The sequence below is a fragment of the Heptranchias perlo genome, chromosome 3 (assembly GCF_035084215.1).
Source record: "Heptranchias perlo isolate sHepPer1 chromosome 3, sHepPer1.hap1, whole genome shotgun sequence".
NCBI classification, from domain to species: Eukaryota; Metazoa; Chordata; class Chondrichthyes; order Hexanchiformes; family Hexanchidae; genus Heptranchias; species Heptranchias perlo.
This window is the reverse complement of record NC_090327.1, coordinates 97,580,903-97,596,552: the sequence shown is the minus strand read 5'-3', so window position 1 is coordinate 97,596,552 and position 15,650 is coordinate 97,580,903. Positions and strand designations below refer to the sequence as shown.

The 15,650-nt window shown below is 42.1% G+C and overlaps 1 protein-coding gene across 3 annotated transcripts in view; it reads right to left on the bottom strand.

Annotated features, from left to right (window-relative positions):
• The window catches only part of LOC137317997 (ras-related protein Ral-A), a 56,365-nt gene extending 45,115 nt beyond the window's left edge, over window positions 1–11,250 (bottom strand). For 2 of the 3 annotated variants that reach the window (XM_067980993.1, XM_067980988.1), the window contains exon 1: window positions 11,104–11,250. The gene's annotated coding sequence lies outside the window, so the exon portion shown is untranslated. Of the gene's footprint in view, window positions 1–7,699; window positions 7,745–11,103 lie in introns of those variants that run through there. The other variant, XM_067981006.1, reaches the window with a different exon arrangement.
• Window positions 11,251–15,650: the final 4,400 nt, after the last annotated feature.

Below are 15,650 nucleotides of genomic sequence, written 5' to 3'. Positions count from 1 at the left end.
AGCATCAGCAGTTACAGTTGTAGTATGGCACATTTGTCCCTTACAAGTCCTATCACCAACTCTCACCTGTGGCACCATTTAGTCCTTCACCACCATTCTTAGTCTCACTATCTGCTTTGAACTCCAACGGACCTCACATCTTCATTGCTGAAACTGACTTCCAAAAGTTCTGTTTCCTCTTACTGCCACACTTTTCCATGCCTCAACAATTCTATGAAGTCCATATATGGAGAGGCTCTCCCATCACCTTGCACTGGACAGAGTACACAAAAAAGCTTTTCATTCTAATTATTGACCCCTCGCTCACCAAAAATCTGTCAATTCTCATTGATACGCCAGTGTCCCAGGCCCCCTTAACTCTTCAGTCTTGCTGCTTTTGGGGGAGCTCCAAAATATGCCAGTCTACATGCTGTGTTGAAATCAGAAGTCATTGCCTCCTAATCTCATTAATTCTCAGGGCTGCAAAACTATGGAACTTCTTACTCTGATTAGCTTCACCTTCATCTAACAATGATCAGGATTTTGAAAGCCAAACGTAATGTAATTTAATCACTAATTACTGATTTACTTCAAGCATGGTGGTATCCTTCACTATGGGACTTTATCCTTGACTTCATTTTAATTTTAAAATGAATGTGTACACCATGCTCCAGTCTATAGTACTTCTATACCTAGCAAATTGCTGTATTTTACCTCGATAATCCTTGGATTAAGTAAAACTAGTAAAAACAGCAGTTTTTAAACTGGGTCTTCCCATCCACAAGTCTTAGCAAGTTTATCTTTGGTGTTACAGTCAGCTGCATGAGATACAGGCATTAAGTGCTGGCCGGACTAGCACAGTATGAAAGCAGCTAAGGGGCCCTTAGGTTAAATCTAGTCTGTCTCCTGCCAAAAAAAAATTAAAAATCGTCAGGTCACCACTTCTAAAACCTATTCTACCTGCCAACTTTTCATTGCCCTGCTCTGAACTAAGTTAAAAATGACAATGCCCAATTTATATAGGGTATGATAGCTTATTGGTTATAGTATTCAACTAGCAACTCAGGAGTCAAGAGTTCAAATCCCACCGTAAGTTTTGAAACTGATTTCAATAATGACCATGAAAGCTGCCAGATAATAAAAAGCCAGCTGACCGACATGACTCCAATACTACGCTACACAGTTGACTCAATGCCTTCAAAACAACCAGGGATGGGCAATGTCAGAATCACCTACATTCCAAAAAAGAAGTAATCAAGGTTAGAATGAGGTAAACACTACATTTTAAGCACTATGTTCAACTTTACAAAATTTCACAAAAAAATTCTCTAAATGGGAGGCCGTACCATTAATTTATTCCATGCGTTAGAAGGAGCTTGTTAATTTTCCTGAACAATAGCATAATTTGTGTCCCATAGCCCCCTGAGTATCTTTATACATTCCAAACAAAATTTGAAATGTCCTGGGGATACCACTGTCAGACACCAAGTACTGGCTATTCTACAGGATATACACAAAGACTTACTGGAGTGCATTTGTTTTGATGAAATCGTCGATTTGTAATCTGCCTGTAAACCCTAATGAACAGACTAGATGGTGCAACATCTAGCTGCAGCTTGAACATTGGAGTCCTATCTGATCCCCACACAGAATGAAACAGAAAGGATATATCCGATTAAACCGAGGTTATCTCAAACATTTGAGTTGGATTCTGCATCTCTTGCAAATACAAGACTTTACAAATCACATTTGATAGCTTAGTGATAAACTATCTGCACAAACACATTACATCATGCAAGTACATAGTGCACATCCTGCATTCAGCTGCAAAAATACTGTTTATGTAAGGCCATCCCCTATTAGCTTCCTACATCACTGTCTCGATTACCTTTTCTATGTCACATCACTTCTCAATTAATTTTTTAAAACTTTAGATGTTATATCAAGAACAAATGTTTGTATCAAGGTGTTAGCACACAGACCCTTCATCTCTGTACCGAGCCTGAAACCTGCCCAGAATGATGGAACGAAAGTCGCCCCTCTGCTTCTATACGTACTATGTAATTCAATTTCAAACCCAATACCTGCTCCTGTGACTACAGCAGAAAACAGCCCAAAATTGAACACAAATTGGCAATCTCTCTCAGGTGGCAAGGCCAGATAATGTAGGAAATTGAAAATTTTACACTGGTCGATCAGGGAGTACTGTCCTGAAACTCAAGTGGACCATATTCTGGCCTGTACCACTTCAGTTGAGAGCGTTGGAAGCCAATACTCTGTACCTGAAGTGAAAATGGGTTTCGTTTTCAGACATCCCTCATTATGGCAAGAAAGAAAAATGAAACTGGGTTTTGAAAGTAATCTTATTTTGATATTACATTTTGAAATGTAACCTTAGGTTTCTGTTGATTCATAACCCACTCCTGCTTCACATTCATGACTATGAAATCAATATTGTTAAAATGAAATATTCTTTAACTGCCAACTCCAACTTACATGTATTCCATTTTCCAGTTAAGTGCCACTTCCTAGCAGAACACTTTCCGTTCATGATGACTTAGCTGGTTATGGGAAGAACCAGAAAAAAAGAGGGTGCCTTCCAGATTGCTCTCCAGCAACCCATTATACCAGGCTCAGATGTTATACATCCATGGTCAAATAGCCTAGTGATTCTCACCATCAAACCTCACAAATGAAGAAACTTGGCAACATACCATAGGAAGGAAACTTCCAACCATCAGTCTGGACTGGAACTGAACACAGGCAACAAACAGGAAAGGCTAATATTTAACTTGCAAATTTTAGAATTTATATAGTCCACTCCAATTCAAAGCATTTGATCATTTAGCTTTGAATTCCCACTATTATTCTTTTTACTTAATTCAAATTATTCAATAACTTTTTCTGAGTGAAAATTTTATATGTTTCTAATTGAAACATAAAAGATTGAGGGGACTTGACAGGGTAGATGCCGAGAGGTCGTTTCCCATGGCTGGAGTCTAGAACTAGGGGGTATCGTAGTAGGATAAGAGGTCAGCCTTTCAAGACTGAGAGGAGGAGAAATTTCTTCACTTAGAGGGTTGTGAATCTTTGGAATTCTCTACCCCAGAGGGCTGTGGATGCCGAGTCATTGAATATATTCAAGGCTGAGATAGACAGATTTCTGGACTCCAGGGGAATCAAGGGATATGGGAATCGGGCAGGGAAGTGTAGTTGAGGTCGAAGATCAGCCATGATCTGATTGAATGGCGGAGGAGGCTCGAGGGGCCATGTGGCCTACTCCTGATGTTCTTGCAAAAATCAACGGAATTATCAGGATTAGACAGATAGTGGGCACTAGACCAAGGAACAGACCTGGAGACATCTGATAATGCTCAGTACTTAAGCTCTGGAACAAAAGGTTCACAGCATTCATCCAGCTAAGAACTTGCTAAACAAAGTTCAGCTCAATATATGTATATTGTAATGATTATCTAGGTTTAAGTGAGCTTTTACAGGAAAACAAGTATTTTACAAAAAAAGTATCTCACTGATATATTTTACATTCAATATGGGTTCAGCAGATATAAAATTTTCAAAAAATGAATACAAATGTTTGGGGGGGGTGGGGGGGGGGGGGGAGGAAAGAGAAAGGAAGGGCAATTCTATGACTTGTGGCTTACAGCCTACTGCAGGTAAAGGGGAATTTACACAAATCCAGCTGCCCTGGGGCAACTGGAAATTTTGCAGACTCAGGCAAAGTTAACACCATTTCCTGGCCAGCAACATAGCCACAACCTCCTCCAACACACCTACCAGTGCTGTTCCTGATCTCTCCACCCTCCATACCACACCCCACCTCCAAACATGGGGGAAAGACTGGACTTTACCTTCTAGCAACAGATAAGCCTGGTAACAGGTTACATAGAAGGACAGGTGAAAAACCTAGGATGCACCACATGACAATGTTGGGAGTACCAATGCAATAATCCTCTAAATCATGTTATCAGTTGATCCCAATTGTTGCTCATACTTTCATTCAGATCAGATAGTGGAAAAACACAAATAAATTAGTTACAGAAGGAAATATGACAAGCAACCACTAGGTAAACAAGTTCATATCAAATTCAAAATCTGCTGAAACAGCTACATACAACACATTTTGAATGAATTATATACATAAACACATGAAAAAAGTACTTATTAACTTGCATTTATTTTGCACTCGTAGTAAATGTCCCATGTATCAGAAGGGCAGTAATTGCAGAGTTAGGGGTTACTGAAAGAATTGTTTGAGGTTATTGAAGGTGGGGAGAGGTAGCAAAGCAGACGGTTTAAGAAGGAGTTTCAGTGTGTAGTCCAGATGTCTAAAGATTTAGCCACACCAATGGTAAAAAGGGGAGAAAGATGGAAAGAAGCCCATAGTCAGAAAAGTAAAGATAGGGTGGGTAAGGCTGTCAAGGGATTTGTAAATGAAGATGAGGATTTCAAATATCATGCATTGGGAAATAGGTACCCTTAAGGAGATCAGCAAGAACAAGAAACAAAAGGGAAGCAGGATACAATGTAGAGTTTTGGACAAACTGGAGTTTATGTAGGCTGGAACACAGGATGCCAGTGAAAGCATTGGTGACGTTTTGCATGCATTTACTGTTTCAGTTTCAAATTTGCTGCACTTGCAGCTTATTTTTTCCCTTCCCCCTTTATTTTCTCATGCTTGAATTTGAATGAAACTCTCTTTTGACAACCCACTATTTTGTCCTTGTATTTCTACATTATTGCGATTATTTTTCCCCCATTTTCTATTAAGCAAAATACAGGACATTTAACCAACCTCTTCTGTGATTGGCATATCTGTTGATCATCTCTCCCTCCTCCTTCCCCACCTCTAATTTGCCAACCTTATTAAAATGCCTGTATTCAGTTCTGATAGAGTACACACCTAAAACAATTATCTTGTCTCTTTACAGATGCTAAATGACTGGCTGTGTATTTCCAACATTTGTTTTTAGTTGGAGTAGAGCCTGGAGGTGACAAATTACAAATGTTGATATATTTCAGCAGCTGTAAGAATGAGGCAGTGGGGGCAGGCAATGTTGCAGAGGTGGAAAAGGCAGTCTTGTTGTTGGGTAGTATATGGGGTTTGATACATAGCTCAGAGTCAAAGACAGAGATTATGCATTAATAGATTCAGCTTGAGTGAGCAGCCGAGAATGGGAAGAGCCCGTGGCTGGTGAGGTGCTTTTGGCAGGAGCTGAACAGCATGGTTTTGATGTTGCTGGTGTTTAGTTAGAGAAAGTTCCAGCATTTCCATGAAGATCTTGAAAAAGGAGTTGGGCAGCACAGTAAAGGTCATGGAGTTGAGGGTGGTGGCTGAGAATCAGCACTGGGTGTCACCAGTGTACACATGGAAGCTTTCGTTGTGCCCAAGGATGAGGTCAGAGGAACAGCATATAGATGAATAGGAAAGGGCTCAGAATGGAACCTCAAGGCACTCAAAGAACTGTGTGGGGGGGGGGGGGGGGGGGGGGGGGGGAGGAAGAGAGAGGAGAAACCACTGCAGAAGTCATCCTGGCTACATTGAAATAGGCATGAGTGGATCAAAGTGAGGGTGGTGCCACAGAAGTGGATCACAGGGGAGAGATGGAGGACGAAGTGATCAACCATGTTGAATGCAATGGAGGGATAATATGCCATAGTCTCAGGTCACAGTTAAATGCATATCAGTTTCAATTCACTAAACAAATTTAAATTAGTGAAAGGTAAATTTAAAAGCAGTACGTGGGATGTTAATTAGGTTGAAGGTGCAACACCAATGATGAACGTCAAGCAAAATATTGCTGATGCTGCAAATCTGAAATAAAAATAGAAAATGCTGGGAACACTCAAGTCAGGCAGCATCTGTGGAGAATGAAAGAGTTAATGTTTCAGATCGATGAACTGGAAGTAGTTGAAGATTCAACAGTTTAAGCAAGTACAGAGCCGGGGGGAGAGGAAGAAACAAAAGGGAAGGTCTCATAGGATGGAGGGCAGGAGTGATTAAATGATAAAAGGGATGATGGCGGTAATGGGACAAGGAACAAAAGATGGGCCTAGAGGAACTGTAAATGGCATCAGAACCATTCACAGCACTTGATGTCCGAAAAAAATAGGAGCAGTGGTTATGATCTGAAGTTATTGAAATCAATGTTTAGTAAGGAAGGTTGTAAAGTTCCTAATCGAAACATGAGGTGCTGTTCCTCGAGCTTCATTGGAACAATGTAAGAGGCCAAGGACAGTGAGGTCAGAGTGGGAGTGGGGCGGGGAATTAAAATAGCAAGCGACTGGCAGGTCAGGGTCACACTTGCGGACTGAGCAGAGGTGTTCAGCAAAGCGATCATCCAACCTGCGTTTGTATTGTGAGCAGCGAACACAGTATACTAAATTGAAAGAAGTACATGTAAATCGCTGTTTCACCTGGAAGGAGCGTTTGGGGCCCTAATCGTTGGGAAGGGAGGTGAAAGGGCAGGTGTTGCATCTCCTGCCCTCGCACAGGATGGTATCGTGGCTGGACAGTGCGTATTGGGGGTGATGGAAGAGTGGACCAGGGTGTCGCAGAGGGGGCAGTCCCTTCGGAATGCTGGGAGGGAAAGATGTGTTTGGTGGTGAAATCATGCTGGAGGTGGCGGAAATGATGAACCGCTACTCAGTAAATTAAAATCATTTACTAGGCAAGGTAGTAGAGGTAGAAATATTAAGGATACACAGGACACCAGGAGGCTGCAATAGGAATGTTAGGGTGCCAGATATAAGTTGAGGTGCCAGACATTTTCTTCTTAGCTTTGATGTTTCTTACGTTATCAAAGCTAGAACCATAACAATCTGACAAGTCTTAGATTTGAACATTTTTGAGAGCACGTCTGCAAAATGCACAACCAAGTCTTGACATTTTTCCTGAGCCCAGGAAATCTGCAGGCAAGTCACCCCAAGGCTCTCGTCTGGCAACTGATGCAGAGCAGGATCGGCAGTCACCTGGGTTGAAGTTACCTCAAGCCTCAGAGGATGGACACTGCAGCATGAGGAGGGTTAAACAGAAAATACGTTTGGGCAGAGAGGGGGAAGGAGGAAAATAAGGCGTATGCAGAAAAGCTTAACAGTGGACTGGCGGAAACATAAAAATGTTATCTCTTATATAGAAACTCTCAGTCAGCCCCTCTCAATCCTCAACACAAATAAAACGTTGCCATTAAACATTACTTTTCTCCCCCATTAAGACCAACGCTGTCTGCAGCCCGAGTTTAGTTCCTGGGATCAGCTAGCTCTCCCAGAGCACGGCATTCTTGCTGCATTACACATCGCATCTCGGCAGACGCCTCAAAACGCTTGTAACATTCAAGCAACGCCGCCAAGTTGTGCGGAGACCATTGCAGCCGACAATTACAACTATTTTTCCACAAACCAACGATGCGGGTGACTCGAGGGCACTCATTTCGCAGCTGCCTGACGCCTGCCTTTAACCTGGGGTGTGGTTCCTGTTGTAACTAGCGAGTGAACAATCCCGACCTCGAAATCGCCGACAACCAACCAGGCAATAGCGCAATACAAAGAAAAAAATGTTTGCAGCCTGAAGTTGAAAGCCTTCTCCAATCAGATTTACGTCTTTGAAATAATGTTTACAAATAAAGCCGCGTGTAACGGAAACCTCACGTCCAGGGTGCTGTTAAAACTAAGTTCGGACCGCTAAAATCCGCAGAAACCTCACCAGTCGGGTTCAAATCGCCATCAGAACATCCCCTGACGTCTTAACCTAGTTACACAGCCAAGTTAAACACGCCCTCCAGACCCACCCAGCCTGCTGCTGGCTGCAATATTTCAAATCCCTCAGCATCACATCCGAGGAAATAACAGCTTTGTTTTAAAGTATAGCGACACGGACAAGAGCACAAGATGTCAAGGGGTAGCCAGGGGGGCTCGACATCATACATAAGTAAAAAAAATGGGTCAACTAGAGACATCATGATGCAGAAGTCAGACAAACCTGCCTGATGTAACAGGCTAAATTCGAACATTCATGTCAATAAACAGTGCAATAAATGTCACGTCATATTCACAAGACATGTCCGTCACACCCTATGTTGCACAGGGGAATATGGGTTAGTTTGGAGACCAATAGAATGAAGGGTTTCAAAACCTGGAGACAGAAATCAATGAAAAAGAACAGGCAACGAAGAGTGGAAACCACTGCCAGCAAGGACTGACATCAAGAACTTTATAACCAACTTGCTCATTCCACAGCCAGACACCCCCTTTCTCATTAAAGTAGTTATTAAGACAGAAACATGTCAAAGCAAACCACAAAATCTATTCTACATGTAGCAACAGAGTAAGATTAAAATCAAATGACTAGATAAAGAACCACACGTTTACAGCTCGGAAGGAGACTATTCGTCCCATATCGGCTCTTGATGGAGCAATCCAAAATTTATCTTATCGCCTTCTCTCTTCCCCCAATAGCCCTGTATCTTCCTCTGCTTTAAAAATGTTTGTGCACGATTCCCTTAAAAGATGCAATAGTCTCTGCTTCAGCCACACGTTGCGGCAAAGCATTCCATGCTCAAACTCCCTGTGTAAAGAACTTTTCCTAACCTCTCCCCACTTGCAGGACTATTTTAGATTAATAACTCTCATTACAAACTCACAAATCAGGTGGAGCAGTCTTAGAGATACTAAATCTTTTCATTTCTATCACCAGTCAAAAAAAATTTGCATTCTGTAGTCGACTCAACATATTCTTTATAGTACTGTACCTTTATATCCATTAAAAATTACAAGTGCTAGAGACACTAAACAAAGCAAGACATCGCCCCAAAGTCTCAAGTTTACACAAGACTGTTGCAGGCTGCAAATTAAAATCCAACAGGCCGACCCATAAGAAAGCTCAGACCCTGACCCCAAAGGCAGTTGGCTGGAAGACCTGGTATGCCATAATGATCTAACATTACTACCCCACTGAATTTGCAGGTGTTGGTCTGTTAGCATCATAACAGCATCAGCCTGCAGTATTCTTGCATAGGTGTCAACTAATGGCTGACATTTTAGAGGTCAATGAGGAATAAAAATCCTAGGAAAGTGTATTTTGATTAAAAGTACTCCCCTGATGTCCACGAGAAAAAAAAGTTAATTATTCAACACTATGAAATGTAATTTTATTTAAAACTCCACAAGCCACCACATTGTACCCAGTAGGTTTCCCAGACTCTGGCATCTCACCTCAATCTGAATTTTAACCCCATTAAAATGAAAAGAATTAGTCCAGGATAACCAGGGCTCTTCTCCATTAGTTACATCACAGGAGGTAGTAAGACCCAACAGGAAAAGTCTCTCTCCACTGGGCTTTTTAAAAATACAAGAAATTTATTTATTTATTTAATTATTTAAATATACATCAGGGTGTACTTCATAGAATCACAGCACAGGAGACCATTTGGCCCACCGACCATCTGCCAGCTTTTTGAAAGAGCTATCCAATTAGTCCCACTTGCCTGTTTTTTCCCCCCATAGCCCTGCAAATTTTTCATTTTTAAATATATCCAATTCCCTTTTGAAAGTTACTACTGAATCTTCTTCCACCATCCTTTCAGGCAGTGCATTCCAGATCATAACTCACTAGGTAAAAATTATTCATCGCCCCTCTGGCTTTTTGCCAATTATCTTAAACCTGTGTCCTCTGGTTACCAACCCTTCCACCAGTGCAAACAGTTTCTACCAAAACCCCATATAATTTCAAGCAACTCTATTAAATCTCCCCTTAACCTTCCCTGCTCTGCTCTAAGGAGAACAACCCTAGCTAATGTAGTCTCTTCACATAACTGAAGTCCCTCATCCCTTGTACTATTCTGGTAAATCTTCTCTGCAAGGCCTTGACATCCTTCCTAAGGTGTGGCACCCAGAATTGGACACAGTATTCCTGCTGAGGTTTAACCATTGATTTGTACTTGGAACAAAAAAGTATTCACAACAGTCTTGTAATTGGAGTAAATCAACAAAAAAATTCAATTTGAAGTGAGTTTCACTTAACCTCCAGTAATCAACCAGAATTAGTACAAGCACAAGGGGTAAGGGAAATCAAAAGGAATGTTCTCACCCAAAGAGTTATTAGGATATGGAATGTTTTACCACAAGCAACTATTCAGTCTGAGTTAATCACAGCCTCTAAAAGGAAATTAAATACAAATAAAAATATCAAACTGTATAATCATCTTAGTTCAGTTGTTAACACTCTCCCTCAATCAGAAGGTTGTGGATTCAAGGATTTGAGCACACAATCTAGGCTGACAGTCCACTGTAGGACTGAGTGAGTGTCACATTAAAGGGAGAGCCAGTCTGTACTTCCTGGTGGATGTAAAAGATCCCTGGGCACTGTTTAAAAAAAGCATGGGGGTCCTGCTAATATCGTGGCCAATATTCATCCCTCAACACCAGCCAAAACAAATCAATTGGTCATTCATCTCAGTTGCTGCTCATGGGACCTCACTGTACTCAAAGTATCTGTCTCCATAACTGCTTCACCCCAAGGATAAGAAAAAAAAAAGACAACTTGTACTTATATAGCACCTTTCACGACTCCAGGACCTCCTAAAGCACTTTACAGCCAATGACGCATTTTTGAAGTATAGTCACTGTTGTAATAAGACTCTACTATACATAAATGCATAGTCTTCTCGTGGAGGGTTAAATGGAATAGAGTAGTTAAAATGCGGTGAGTAGGTCGCTGTGATGGGGAGCTAGCACAGGCACCGTGGGCCAAATGGCCAGCCCCTGTGCAAAAAGTGCTGCAAATTAATGCAGCTCACTCGTAAGGGCGAACCCAGCTCCATGGAGTTTAAATGATGATGATGATATTAGGAGGAGGAGGAGGGGGGGGGGGGGGGGGGGAGAAAGAAAAGAGACCATGGAGGGGATGTTGAAAGCCGACTACTGACGTCCACCTTTAAACAGCGCCCTGCACTATTCAATCCTGAGAGCAGCCCAGCAGGCACCCACTGCAGGATCCGCTGGACTAACACAGCCCACCCTGGGGCGGGGGGCGCGCGCACAGGGACCAACCGCCAGTTCGTAGCCGCTTCATTCCTCCAGGCCGAGGCGGGGGATGGAACACTGACTCACCGGGACGCTGCACCGAAGGACCACAGCTGCTGCTGCTGCTGCTGCTAACTGCAGGTCGCTCTTTCCCCCTCCCCGCCCACCTGGTCTCTCTTAATATGGCGTAAAAAGGAGCGGCAGCGGCGGCGGCAACAACGTCAGGAGGGGGAGGGGGGGGGGGGGAAAGGAGGAACAGACCGGGTCGAGTGCGACGTCACCGGAAATTGCGTGTCACGCGCGGCGTGCAAGGATGAGCGCATCCGCAAACGCTGCTGCTGGCCACGTGCGAGAATCATATTGCCCGGAGCACGTGGAGGGACATGTTGTGCGGTATTGGCGCGTTTGATGGTTTGGGGTTGCAATGCCGACCGAAGGACCGAGTCTTCTTGCTGATGGGTGTATTCCAGGGAACTAGCTCCGTTTTTTTCATTTCCGCGACCGGTGGGCGCCGCAAGGGCTGGAGCGCATCCTTGATCGTTATAATAAAATTATTATTTGGTTTTAATTTTGTTTAAAAAAACCCCATTCCTTTCACAATCCTGTCAGATGCATTTACCTGGGGTTGGGAGGGACAGATTGGTGCTTTGGTTGGGCACCTGCAGAACACCATTCGGATTCCATGGAAGGTTGCCGCATAGTCAATTCTCTGACTATAAATGCGGTAACCTTCCATGGAATCCGAATCCCACACTCACCTGACGAAGGAGAAAGCCTCCGAAAGCTTGTGATTTTCAAATAAAACAGTTGGACTATAACCTGGTGTTGTAAGATTCCTTACATTTGTCAACCCCAGTCCATCACCGGCATCTCCACATCATGAATTGACATTAACATGAGACAATAGGAAGCACAATGAGAAAAAACATGTATATAGGTTGCCGCATAGTCAATTCTCTGACTATAAATGCGGTAACCTTCCATGGAATCCGAATCCGAATCCCACACTCACCTGACGAAGGAGAAAGCCTCCGAAAGCTTGTGATTTTCAAATAAAACAGTTGGACTATAACCTGGTGTTGTAAGATTCCTTACATTTGTCAACCCCAGTCCATCACCTGCATCTCCACATCATGAATTGACATTAACATGAGACAATAGGAAGCACAATGAGAAAAAACATGTATATAGGTTGCCGCATAGTCAATTCTCTGACTATAAATGCGGTAACCTTCCATGGAATCCGAATCCCACACTCACCTGACGAAGGAGAAAGCCTCCGAAAGCTTGTGATTTTCAAATAAAACAGTTGGACTATAACCTGGTGTTGTAAGATTCCTTACATTTGTCAACCCCAGTCCATCACCTGCATCTCCACATCATGAATTGACATTAACATGAGACAATAGGAAGCACAATGAGAAAAAACATGTATATAGGTTGCCGCATAGTCAATTCTCTGACTATAAATGCGGTAACCTTCCATGGAATCCGAATCCCACACTCACCTGACGAAGGAGAAAGCCTCCGAAAGCTTGTGATTTTCAAATAAAACAGTTGGACTATAACCTGGTGTTGTAAGATTCCTTACAAATGTCAATTCAGCCATCACCTTTTCCACTCAAGCACTTTACAGTTTCTTCCCATTTACCTCCTCTTCCCTTTTATTCTGTTCCTTTTTAAATGCTGTTCATTTGCAAACTCTTCCTGTTCTGACAAAGGTTTCTGTGCCTGAAATGCACTGAGCTGCCCACTCACCTGGAAGGTTATATGATTACCTGGAATGACAGAAATTTTATGGGGATAATTATTAAAAAGGGGTTTTGGGGAAATGAAATCAGAGTAGAGGGTCTAGATTTTCTGATCATTGGCATTTTAATTGGTAATTTAAATGAATTACCGCTGGCATTAACATTGGGTAAATCTAGGCTGATGGCTCCAGTTGAAGATCTAGCATTAATACAGGCAAAGGGCCAAATGGCCTCCTGCAGGGAATTCTCCTATATGCAGTTTTAGGCTCCTTTTTACAGCAGGGCTATAATAACCCTGGAGAAAGTGTTAGGCAGATTTAGCAGGCATGAGGCATCTGAGTTATGAGGAATGAGTAGAGCAACTAGGACCATTAACTCTATTAACTAACTGAGAAGATTGAGGGAGGATTTGATTGAGATGTTCAAAATGACAAAAGAAATACACAGAGTATAGATTATTTTCATTTGTAAGTAAATCCAAGCCACAGGTCCACAATCCCATGATAAATGCTATGTCAAAGGGGAAATTAGAATAAACAACTTCATTGGATTATTAGAACATGGACTGCTTTGCAACAAATGGTGACCAATAGTAAATCAAATGTAGTATTCAAAAGCTACTGGATAAGAACTTAAAGAAGAATATAGGAAGAAAGCAGGAAAATGGAACCTTGAGGGGCCGAAATTCAGTGCAGAGAAGATGGCCTAAAAGTTTGTACGTTTCTGTGCTGCAATCGACATACCCATCTATTATATATTAAATTTGTACATGGGGCAAACATTTCTTTCAAAACTCATTATGTGTCGGCAGTATCTATTTTTTTCAAAAAATATACATTATTCATAAAATTTGCAACAATACATACAATACAGTTGTCATATCACATTCCAAACGTACTCAATACAGATTATACAATTTGCAGGTTACATCAAGTACAGTTCAATGAACACATTGTACATAATTATAGTTCATGACACTCTAGGGTGACTCATTGCATTACACTCAATACAGATTAGTGATTACAGATTCATTACAGGTACATTACATCAATTTGAATTTTACATTCTGCCCGAGGGTTTTTTTCCCTGATTGCAGCCCCTCGGTATACAATGGCAGGAAGGCTCTAAATGGTTGCCTTTCCCCACAGAGCCTTTCCGGCAGCCGCACCTAGCTTCCACGCGTCCCTGAGCACGTAGTCCTGGACCTTGGAATGTGCCAGTCTGCAACTCTCGGTCAAGGACAGCTCCTTGCACTGGAAGACCAGCAAGTTTCGGGCAGACCAAAGGCTGTCTTTCACTGAGTTGATGGTCTTCCAGCAGCAGTTGATGACCTTCTCGGTGTGCGTCCCTGGGAACAGCCCATAGAGCACAGAATCCTGTGTTACGGAACTGCTTGGGACGAACCTGGACAGATACCACTGCATCTCTCTCCAGACCTTCTTTGCAAATGCACCTATTACTCCTATATGTGGTGCCATGGTGAGTATTTTCAATGTTAAAGCTGTCACACTCTGACACACAATAGCAGCTATTTTAAATCACCTATTGATTGCGCAATCTGGCCAGTGGGTTTCTACAAATCACTTAAGGTGCGTTCTGAAAAAAATTTCAGCAATCATTTTTGGTCCCAGTAACTGAAATTTCTAATGTCCACAATAAGGGTTTTAACAAAATTATTAAAATTACATTTTTCACAGTGACATGATTAAATTTATCCACTGAATTGTCTTTTAATGTTTTAATTAACGTTTTTACTCGGGGGCCTTAGCCTCTCCAAAAAGCCTGGGCTGGGGGTTGATAAATACAAGATACTATCCCGTTGGTGCATAGAACATACCATCTTGCTGTATAGTCTCAGCTGTAAAAATGGTAAAGGATAAATATCAAATACATACATAACAGAACATGTATAAAACGTAAAAGCCACTCATTTACGGTTTTCACAGAATAATGAACAAAATTCTGAAATTCAATTCCCAAAGCAGCAATTAATAAAAATGGAACTCAATTTATTCCGTTATGTAAATCAGTTTCTCCAACAATGCGTAAATACCCCTAAGAAAAGTCACCTGGTCCAGATGGGATCTATCCTAGGTTGCTGAGGGAAGTAAGGGTGGAAATTGCAGAGGTACTGGCTACTGGCCATAATCTTCCAAATATTCGTAGATACAGGGGTGGTGCCAGAAGACTGGAGAAATGCAAATGTTACACCCTTGTTCAAAAAAGGGTGTAAGGATAAACCCAGCAACTATAGGCAAGTCAGTTTAACCTCAGTGGTGGGGAAACTTTTAGAAATGATAATCCGGGACACTTGGACGAGGGTGGATTAATTAGGGAAAGCCAGCATGGATTTGTTAAAGGCAAATCGTGTTTAACTAACCTAATAGAGTTTTTTGATGAGGTAACAGAGAGGGTCGATGAGGACAATGCAGTTGATGTGGTGTATATGGACTTTCAAAAGGCGTTTAATAAAGTGCCACACGATAGGCTTATCATCAAGATTGCAGCCCTTGGAATAAAGGGGGTAGTAGCAACACGGGCACAGAATTGGCTAAATGACAGGAAACAGAGAGTACTGGTGTACAGTTGTTTTTCGGACTGGAGGGAGGTATACAGTGGTGTTCCCCAGAGGTTGGTGCTGGCATTACTGCTTTTCTTGATATATATTAATGACTTGGACTTGGGTGTACAGGGCACAATTTCAAAATTTGCAGATGACACAAAACTTGGAAGGGTAGTGAGCAGTGAGGAGGATAGTGATAGACTTCAAGAGGATATGGACAGGCTGGTGGCACGGGCAGACACGTGGCAGATGAAATTTAACACGGAAAAATGTAAAGTGATACATTTCAGTAGGAAGAACGAGGAGAGGCAAAAAAACTA